This window comes from Poecilia reticulata, linkage group LG22 (genome assembly GCF_000633615.1).
Source record: "Poecilia reticulata strain Guanapo linkage group LG22, Guppy_female_1.0+MT, whole genome shotgun sequence".
NCBI lineage: Eukaryota > Metazoa > Chordata > Actinopteri > Cyprinodontiformes > Poeciliidae > Poecilia > Poecilia reticulata.
In genome coordinates, this window is record NC_024352.1 from 13,529,175 (window position 1) to 13,539,872 (window position 10,698).

At 38.1% G+C, this 10,698-nt stretch overlaps 1 long non-coding RNA gene across 1 annotated transcript in view; it reads left to right on the forward strand.

The window, feature by feature from the left end:
• Window positions 1–10,034, forward strand: part of LOC103458618 (uncharacterized) — a 12,857-nt gene extending 2,823 nt beyond the window's left edge. The window contains exon 3 of the long non-coding RNA XR_532596.2: window positions 9,757–10,034. This is a non-coding gene — a long non-coding RNA (uncharacterized LOC103458618). The remainder of the gene's footprint in view (window positions 1–9,756) is intronic.
• Window positions 10,035–10,698: the final 664 nt, after the last annotated feature.

Here is a 10,698-nt window from a genome sequence, read left to right on the forward strand (position 1 = left end):
TATCTATCTATCTATCTATCTATCTATCTATCTATCTATCTATCTATCTATCTATCTATCTATCTATCTATCTATCTATCTATCTATCTATCTATATATATAAAATAAACCATTTGAAAATGTTTATTTGTTGCTTGTTTATTATATACATTTTCTTCTAATTACAAAACAATTCAAAATACTGCAAATATAACACTATTTTGCAGTGATTATCTTAGTGTATTTTTAGCAGGAATCTTTCACTTTTTTTTTCTTTTCTGCTGCTCCTGCAGCAACATGCAATGTGTATAGCCATTGATACGCCCCAACAGAGGTCACAATTTGCATAAGAATTAACAGCTAGTAAATTAAATTGACATGCAGTGCACATCTCCATTGAATCCTTCAGACCTTTGTTCGTCTGCTTGGTCGAGCTCATGTTCAGTTCGTAGCCTAGTCGGAAACATCTGTGCAGTTAATAATTTGATAAACAGCTTACACAAATGCTAAATTATTTCCCCATTCTCCTCCCCTTTTTACTCCATCCTCCCTTGTGCAGGACTTGGAACAGTTGGCTCACCTCTCTGTGCTGTTGGGTTTATCTGTCTTTTGTTGCTCTTCCACTGCTCTGGTCTCCGTGGTTTCAAAGGGGAACAGCGTTTGGGGTAAATGCTAAATACCATTTCCTTTATTAAGCAAAGAAATGTGGAGATTTTTTTCTTGTTCATTCATATCTCTGTCTAGTTAGCATTTACAAAAATGTAAGAACGGGGGGAAAAAAAGAACAGGGAAAAAAAAGAACAATTGTGACATTTTCTCATTTTACCATCCACAATACCCACTGACTGCCCCAGAACTCAGGTGACTCATTGTGTTATTGCAATTTAAGGTCTGACAAATTTTTTTCTTTCTTTTTCCCAGAGAACATTTTGCATCAAAGTGCAAAAGCTTTCAAGTTTCATGTGTTAATTCAATGATCACTTGTATCTGTAATTGGCTGATAACTCCAGTGAAAGAGATTTCACCAGGCTTTTATGATTGTTTCGGAAAGTAGGCACTTATACAGCTGCCGGCAGTGCTATAGTTTGATTTTCACAAATTTGTATTAAAGAGATTCAATGTGTGCCGACAATGGTATTAGATACATCAGTTTAAAACCAGGTCACATTTAATTTTATAATACATAAAAAGCAATATCACTTAGACCTTTACAAAGCCAGTGAATGCATATGGTTCGGTGTGTGCATCTTCTGTGACAGAATGCATTTTTGTCGATGAAAGGACAGCAATTAACTAAGTGCTATCAAGTGGATAAAAAGCTGCAAGAAGTCCCCTTTATAATTTCATAGAACAGAAAGTTGAGCAAGTAGAAAGGCCGGAAGTGGAACTAGTATTCAGTGGTTCTCTTTTTGGTTGAGATTCAAGAAGAAAACAGAAAGTGAGCTAGGCTGTGTTAAGACAGCCAGAGATAGATTGTTTTACTGCCTTTGTCCTTTATTAGTTGGAAGAAAGAAGATCCGATTCATGCCAATGTTGCACTTGTTGGTTATTTGAATAAACATCAGGGCAGTCTCGAGTGCTGTCTGAGAGCACAATATGTCAGTGTGGTTTCAAACAAAGACTCTCAGGTCTAATGACAATGGCTTGTTGTTACACACGCCTTGTGATGCAGAGTGGATTTGTTCTCTGTTTTGTTAATTTTTTTACATTGTTTACTTTGAACACTGGCCTCTTGTGTGACTTGTCAACTTTTTTGACCTGCTTGTAATTCATGGGCTGATCTTGTTCACTTCTGAGTTTGACTGACAGCTAATATGAGGGATGGTGTGGGTTTTGACAGATTAGATTCCCAACAGCTATTTGGTGTTTTGGGTCAAGATATTTGACATTAAGGCCTTGGTGTTTAACGGTTGGTAGCACTGATCTATGACCCTGAAAAGATTGAGCCACTCTTAAGTCGTTCAGAAGTTTCAAGGAAATCGACGGAATAATTCAGGATTATTAAAGGGAGGTTTCATTAAAATTTATAAGCAATTAATATGTTATGTTATTTGTCCTGGATGCTCAAGCAAAATACAAGGCACCACATCTACACCAAATAATCCAAAAGGTTTTACAGGAAATCAAATAAATTAATTAAAGCTTTCTTTTAAAATATAGCTCAATATTTTAAACTCTAAGAGCATTGCACAAAAAGAAACGGATGTTAAAATACCAATTTAATTTTCAGTCTTGCATTTCAGTCACTATAAAATAGCAAATTGTTCATTACTGAGACTGTTAAAAAGCTGGAGGAAACAGCTAAAAGCTAATTCAAGTGAAGAAAATAAAATACAAACTTCTCACATCTTATTTTTGAAAAACTGACTTTTATTTTGGAGATAGTAACTATTGCTTGTTTGTTTGGGTTGCCACATTAGCAGCCACTGTATGTGCTCCATTGTTGAGTCATTCTAATGAGTTTTCCAGTTACTCTGATCTAAAAAGCTTAACTTGTTCTATGCTCAACATGTTTCACATGTTAAAATCATTGTTGCCACCGATAATCAACGGATATAACTGTTCTATGGAAATATAATAATAATTTAAAAGTTTATAACATAATTTGTATCAGCATATGCTGTTTTTAGAAATAAACTGTTGATATTTTATGATGGTAAAATTCTCCTTTGGACTTGGCACTCGGGTGACTAGCCAATACCCTGTAGGACCAACGGATTTAGATTTACATCAAATGAAGAAACTATCAAAGTAATCTACTGAATGTTACATAAACTGCTTCTAACATTTTATTATAAGACCCTCAGCTCAAAAATCCAACAACATCCCATCATCAATGAAAGTGTGGACAAAAGTTTTAGTTTGACTCCTTAGTTGCTGTTAAGACCCGGATCTTCCAGATTGGTCGAGCTAAGAAAAGCTGACTCAATAATTGAGCACCTCTTCCTACAACCAAAGTGCCAATCTAGATGTGGATGGCCCATTTGACCCAGTGCTCAAAAAGAGGCCCAGAAGGCATGACTCACATCCACATTAACACATTAGGAAATGCTTTACTTGTTTGTGTGAGGGGCATCCTTTCCTGTCTGCTCCACGGGTCACGCTCAGTTGACACAACCGTTGGAAGTCATTGTGCTTATGTGGGTTTAGTCTTTCAGGTCAAATCATCCTTCAATTTGAAGTAAAATAGAGGATAGCAGGGGGCAAGGATCAACTCAGGCCCCATCCCTCTCTTCCACATTAAGCCATCATCATATTGTAAGGTGAGCTCCTGTAATGAACCCTGTCACTGCTGCCACTGCACCAATATACCCACAACAGCGCATGCATATTGATTGCAAATCGTGAGTGAGAGAACATGTGTGCCTGTAATGTATTTGTGCATGCTCACGCAAGCTCACCTTTTTCTGGCAAGAAGCAAGGGAATCGTCTTACTCTCTTGCTGATTAGAAAGCTCATGCATAGGAAATCACGACAGAGACACTGCTCCCCATCTGCCCACAGTGCAGGTGAAAACAATTTACACATCACCAGGCTAATGGATACATTCATAGGGAGCACACAGAGTGAGAAAGAGGGATTGAGCGGGCAGAGGGAGAGAATTACAGCGAGCGAAAGTGTCTGGTTGTAATGGGTCCGGGCCAAGGCAGGCCAGTGGCCCTGCTCATGCGGCCAAGCCAGATAGCAGCCTATCAGATAACACATAATCACCAGGGTCAGGGACTAATGAATGCGGTCGTGGCCTGCCAGAAAAGGCTTTTGCCCGCACTAAAGACACTTGTAAACAATTCGACTGGGTGAAACATAGCAATAATATGTTGATTCAGGAGGTAATGAGGTTCTCCCCGAATCAATACCCCCAGCTAACCTCGCTCCCAGGTGGGCCAGTGAAGAGCAGCCATCCCGGTTGGTTAGCATGCACCTATGCCGATGACCTTTCCGTGGCAGTAAGGACATGAGGCAGTCTGAAGAGGACTGTTCTCGTATTGCACAAGGCGCTGAGTGTCAGAACTTTCATTCGCAGCAAGCAAATGAACAGGCAGGCGCCGCATGCTAATGAGCGGCAGGCTATTTTCCACCTTTTTTATCTGCACATTATGCTCTTGACTTTGGAGAAGGTGGGAATTAGGTTGGACCTCAGTGTCAGGCTGCCTGATGGCTCCGCTCAGGAAAAACTGGTAATTGAAGCCGATGGCTGCCGCGGAGGAGGTCTGAATTTGGAAATAAACAGTTTCAAGCACTGCACGTCATTTCTAGAGAGATGACAGGGGGAATAGAAATGAGCTGTCTGGATCTAATGTGATTTTGTAGCAGGGAAAAAAAAAGAGGCCATCTTACAGATAACAATTGCACTAATTAGGACTTCAGTGCCGCCATAATGACAAGCGACCAAGTTGCTCAGTTCAGAGAGGACAATTAAGAAGATGCTGGCACAGAGACAAACCAAATAAACAAGGCCACATATGGCACTGAATTTAACACATTGTCAAGCTCAGCACTGTCACACATGTACATTTAATAACTTTTAAGGGAATTAAAACACATGCAGCCTTATTTTTTATCCTTATAGTGTAATTAGTATAGGGACATATTTTGTTATTGTTTAATTTTGCAATAACAAAGTACTTAAATAATACCTCTTTAGTAAGTTGTTCTTGTGTGATACTGTGCTATGGGTGTGATACACAATCAATCAATCAATCAATCAATCAATCAATCAATCAATCAATCAATCAATCAATCAATCAATCAATCAATCAATCAATGTACTCAGAACCCTAGTTTTTGCAGTTTTGAAAATATTATGTTACTGTTCCTTTATATGTATTATCTATTTTTATATAAAACATTATTTTTATGGCGGTTTGTCTTCATCAGAGAGAATAGGCTGCTATAAACATCCTCCAAAGGGTGACTGGTCCAACCACTAGAGACAGAGTATCATCTGAGGGAAGCTTGGAGTAGAGTCACTGCTCCTCCACATCAAAAGGTATTGGTTAATTTGGCTCCAGTCTAGAATTCTAGTGTGTTCTAGTGCGGTACTAAGTTTTGTCTAAATACTCATCATCACGCAGTGTAACTCCAGGTACTAAAATGTTGGGCAAGCATATATGGTACAACTGGATTGATTTGATTCTTAATTATCAATAGGACTTTTTTAAAATGGGAAATTTAACTTCAAATGAGGTTCGAGTTTCACAAGATTCAGTGCTTGACCCTATTTTATTTGTGCTTAATGTGCTTAATTTGATTCCCTATATCATTTTTTGGTGGGCTCTTTTGTAATCACCATGGAGGTGATATTAAGTAATTGTATTATTTTTTAAGCCTCTGTATATCTATAAAGTTTCAGTCCTCCAGGATGTAGGAAATGTGTAAAAATTCTGGTTATCTGATGATTTCTTCTGCGGTTGACTTTCTACATACATTCAAACTACCATCAAATACCAGGAGCTGACCTGTGATGGTACATATCAATTAAACAAGACGTAAAAAAATATATCGCTTGTTCTCTTTTTATTGTTTTTGAAATGCTGGTTAAATACCTAATGTTCAGATGGTATTCAACCCACAGTAAAACTTCTTTGTCTCGCCTACAGCTTTTCCAAAATGTGGTTGCTAAGAATGGATCTTCCGTGCTTTCCCATGTCACACCTTTGCTACTTGATCTATCCTGCTTCTTTGTTCTGTACAGTCTAAGGTTTTGGTTTGAACTTTTAAAGCTTTACACGGCAACATATTTTTAATGTTCTCCAGACTTTACGTCAGCACCAGCTAGGCCTCTGAAGTTGACTGATTAGAGCTTCTTATCTGTCTCCAGCTCTTAAAAATCAAGGTAAACGAGTCTATGCAATTGAAGCCATCTTTCATCTACTTTTTTTGAGACATTCTGGAAACAGTTGTCGACTTATTTGTTTAGAATTTTATTTTGGGTAAATCCAATCATCTAACATTACATGATTGTACTTCATGTTTTTAATACTTATTTAGTACCTGCTGGTGCATATGCTCTGCATGGGGTCTCACTTAGGAGTCAATACCTCTCCCTGTTTCAATTTCTAAAGGGTTGTTGTTAGCAATACTTGTTCGCAAAAGTTATTTGAAGTTCCTAAGCTCACATTCCGTCACATCTCCTCTTGTTTTTCCCCAAATAAAAGCCTTGCATTACCAAAATATAACCAGTAAACATTTCTAAGCAGGATTTCATGATTTGAATGAAAACTCTCTGTTTCAAATCTTTCAGTATGGCTGTTTCATTGTTCATTGATCTCTCTTGCTGAATTAGATTGGATTTTGTTTGTCTACCTTCTGATCACAGAAGATGATAATCCGTGATGCTTTTTAATGTGGCATGTCAAAAAAAAGAAAAAAAAAGAAGGCCTTGCATGGTCGCAGCGCGCAACCTTGATGTAGCGGGCGACGCCACAGGGGTTTCTTAGACTCCGATAGCCTACACGCTCATGAATAAAACAAGGGGTTTAGGGGGCTTCCTGTGCAGCTAATTCACAGTGCCGAGCTTCCAATCTGTTTTTATGGTACTTGGGCGGAACAATTTTTCTTCCCCTGCTTCAGGGCTGCATACAGCACGGAGAGCAGATTTTCGGGAGCTCAAACAGGGATGGTAATTTACCATAATCAGTCATTGTGTGCTGGTGAGTTTAGTACAAGATGAAACACATGATACTTTGCACTGTTTCTTCAATTTTATGCAAATAAACAAAGCACCATTATTCCTGAATCCGCCCTTTGTTTCTGGCATGAAAATGTCTGTTGGAATGTAACTGCCTGCATAAATTTAAAGGAGTATTTAGCTATTTTATTTGTAGCCTAAGCTTTTATGCTGTTTTCATATGAGTTGCGGATTTGTCATTTGTCACTTTGTGCTGAGATCTTAATAAAAAAAAAAACAACTTGTTAAAATTATAGCTAATGCACTCCCACTGCAATTAGCAACAATGCTTGGTTCTCTTCCTTCTGAGTCCTGTTTGCAGACTCATTACCAAGCCCTGCTGGTTTCTCCTTCACTGAGAGGAAGTTAAACAAAGCGCCACTCACACACAGCCTCTCCGCAGTGACAACAGGCTCCAGACCCATCGTCAAACGCTGAGAAGTGAAGGGTCTGCGAAAACAAACCTCTATGACACCCTTCACTCTTTCTTCTGCTCGAACGCACCCTGTCAATGTCCAAACTGATCACTCGCACCAGCTAGTAATAACTGAGAAAGCAAACTGTCAAGGCAATTCAGGCAGCAAAACCTCTTCATCTTAAATCATTCTGATAAATGACGTTCTGCCCTGTTTTTTTCCCCTACTTCAGTTTGATGTAAACTCTAATTGCAGCTTTCTCTTCATTACAACAAACAATAACCTGTCAACCTTAAATGCTTTAGATGGACCATATCAAGTAACTAAAGACATGCAGGAGAAGATGAAAGCGCAAGGCGATGTATATGTTGATGTACTCTGAACACACTCATACTGTACACACAACCAACACATCAGGGAAAGGGGACCTAATTAAATACAGACAGTGGCTGTGTGCACTGGCATACAGCGGAGCACGGCCTCAAGCTGCCACGGCAACAGTTCATCTCGGCCAATTAGATGTTGCATCAAAGCCAGAGCAGCCGAATAGCAGTGGGTTCATAGATGATATTGTTGTGTGCGTGGTCACCAATCAACGATGTCCCCCGCTGGGATGTGCCGCTGTCGAAGCTGCAGAGAGAGTCACCTGACGACAGCTAGTGCCGCAGAGGCCTCCCCGCCTGCTGTGTGATCTGCTCCTAATGTGGACATTGCAGAGCCACAAACCTCAAGGATAGGAGTGATGTGATGTTAAAAAAAGATATTTCTGATCTCCTAGCAAGTTTTCTATTCATTCGTCCTCTCTCTGCCAGAGGTTGCATGTCTTTGATCCTCACAGTGTGATGTAACCAAACTAATGATCAAAGAAACTACTTCTACACAAAAAAAATCCTTAATACAAAGTAGCTTTTGTTTGTATGGGTCAAAGGAAGACATGCAGCTATTACCTTCCTGCTACAAGGCTTTTCTTCCACATTTTCTGATTTAGCTGTAGAAAAGATATTGAAATTAGTTCTCTTGACAGGTTAAATTAAAACTGCATGACACATTTAGAAAAGTGTAATTGTTATTATAGCGTTGGTTTGTTTTGCAGTCTTTGCTCTAAAATAAAATGCATGGCAAAAGTTGTTCCATTTCATAGTGGTGGAATGCATTATTTAGACATTAACCAAGAGAAACAGAGCATACTAGAGAACCTGATAGGTGTAAAACTTATGAGTAAACTTAGGCTGACTGAAACTGTGAAGTGGGGGAAGGAGTCATCCTAGGATGTCTTTCCCAGAATTCGGAGGGGGTCAAAGCTGGAGTACTGCCACTTTCCCTCTCAGCAGCTAAGCCACAACTCCCTCATTATACCTGAGAAGTGCCAACGTGGTGCACTGGGACGTGTGGAACAGGCCCAACCTCCTGCACCATGCAACGTGAGGTGGGGCTAACATAATAATGAGAGTGAAAAACAACAACCAAAAAAGTTTAAACAACGATAAGCAATAGTAATTACACAATGCAGAAGGTACATATAGGACAGTTGTTTTTTTTTGTTTTCTTTTTTATGAGCACTCAATGCTACTTAGTGGGAAATTGTCAAAGCGGTGCAATCTCCTCCATGTTTTACAAATATTTAGCACAAACTATTTGTTTTTCGTGCTGCGTCAGATTTGAACAATTTAAATTTTTGCCAACAGCTTTCCACTAGTTGTAGTTTTTACTTGTTTAGGAATACATATGTAATGCAATCTACTCTGGATTTAGTGAATGCAACACTCTTTGCTTTTTAATTTGCATTAACATAAATATGGGTGGGTTTTCCACCTAATACAAGCATGCTGCTACATGACAGGTGGGGAGAAAGATGAGGTTTGCAGGGTAAAGCTGCTAGAAAGCAGATCTACCTTCATGTCCAGGTTCAGAATTCAAAGAACACTGAAACTCAGATTTTCACACACTGCTAAGAACTTTGCCAGTAAAATTCTTGCTATGTGAAAAAGTGCTTGTCATGTTGCGCTTGACAAATAGACAATTTTTTTGAGCACACCCATTAACCAATCACACCAATGCACATATTCATTCACATTTATTAATATATTCTTTCTCCACTCAAATAAAATTAGAGATTACGTAATATCTTGGTCAAACAGGCTGATTAATGTCGAGGCATTAAACAGGTTATGCTTCTGAGCAATTTATTATTGCATGACAAACCTACTGTGTTGTAAACATGTTATTTAATTTTGTGAGCAGGAGAAGCAGTTAAAAAGCATAATGACTTCTACTTAGCTACTACAATCAAATTTTTTTCCTGTATTGATTAAATGCTGTATGACTAACTGTTTCTGGAATAATGCTTTATCATTTGCATTCAATTTTCAGTCGGGAGTAAAAGTGTACATGATCCGAGTGTAAAAAAAAAGTTCCCTGAACTCGAAGTTCCAAGTGGGAAACCAGTAACACAGTTGGAATTCATACAAAGCCTAAATCTAAAATACAGTAAAACTGCTGAGCTTTCAAACCGCTGTGATGAATGCAGTGATAAATGTTTTCTGATAGTTTGTCTCATTAAATCTGTTTAACACATAGGACATCACAAACTGTGTTGCTTGTTAGTTCCTTCAAAGTTTCAATACATCAAAATGCAAAGAAATCCTCTGTTACTTGGATTGCTAACAGTAGTTTGCTTGTTTTGATTTGCAGACATATTACTGGAGCCTATCTTGGGAAAGTTACCGTGTCCGTTTTTGTGACCAATAAAGCTTTGATCTGAAGAGGAATTGATGATCCAGCTTCAAGCTTACTTTAAATTATTTTCTCAATGCGGTCCTCAAGAGTTTTATAAAAACTACTGTATATCTACCAAGTACCCATGTTTCCAAATGTTTCCAAATAGGACCATTCTGAGAGTAGTTTTATAACAGAAACAAACCATCCCCATCCATTCCTCCTTGATTTTTTTTTTTTTGTGTTTTTTTTTGTTCTGGATATTGTGTCGTTTTCAAAAAGACAAATAAATAAATAAATAAATAAATAAATAAGAAAAGATAAATACTCTTTTCTACTGCTTATTCCATTTTTCCAAGTGATTTCTTCATATTTAAAAATAAGCAATAGCTGCTACATTAAACTGCTTATTTGATCTTCTCACAGTTTGTGCCTCATTAAATCTTTTTGAACAACATGTCATAGTGGACATGCTGTTGTAGTTCTGGGAAACATAAAAATACAAAAAAATACACACTTGTTACTGGACTCAACAGTTAGTTCGTAGGATACCATCGGTTTTTCGAGTTGCAGCTGGAAGTTTGTTAAATTGCATATTCCCCTTATTTTTGATATCCGTGTTTCTCTTTGATAACATTTAAGGCTACCAAGTGCAATTTGTGGTACTTGCATAAATAACAATTAAATAAAACAAAATGTTAATGTTGTATGGTATTTCAAATTGAATCTTTGAGGAAAAACTTGAAGTTATCAGCATGTTACGATACTCTAAGACTGAACTACAGAACAAACAGAGCCATCTAGTGACCACATAGTGGACCCCCTTAGTATCATGACTGCACTTACTCCACTGGATGACCAACAAATAAAGTGGCAGATGGACATTGTGACAAATTCCAGTAATTATTTTTGAAAATA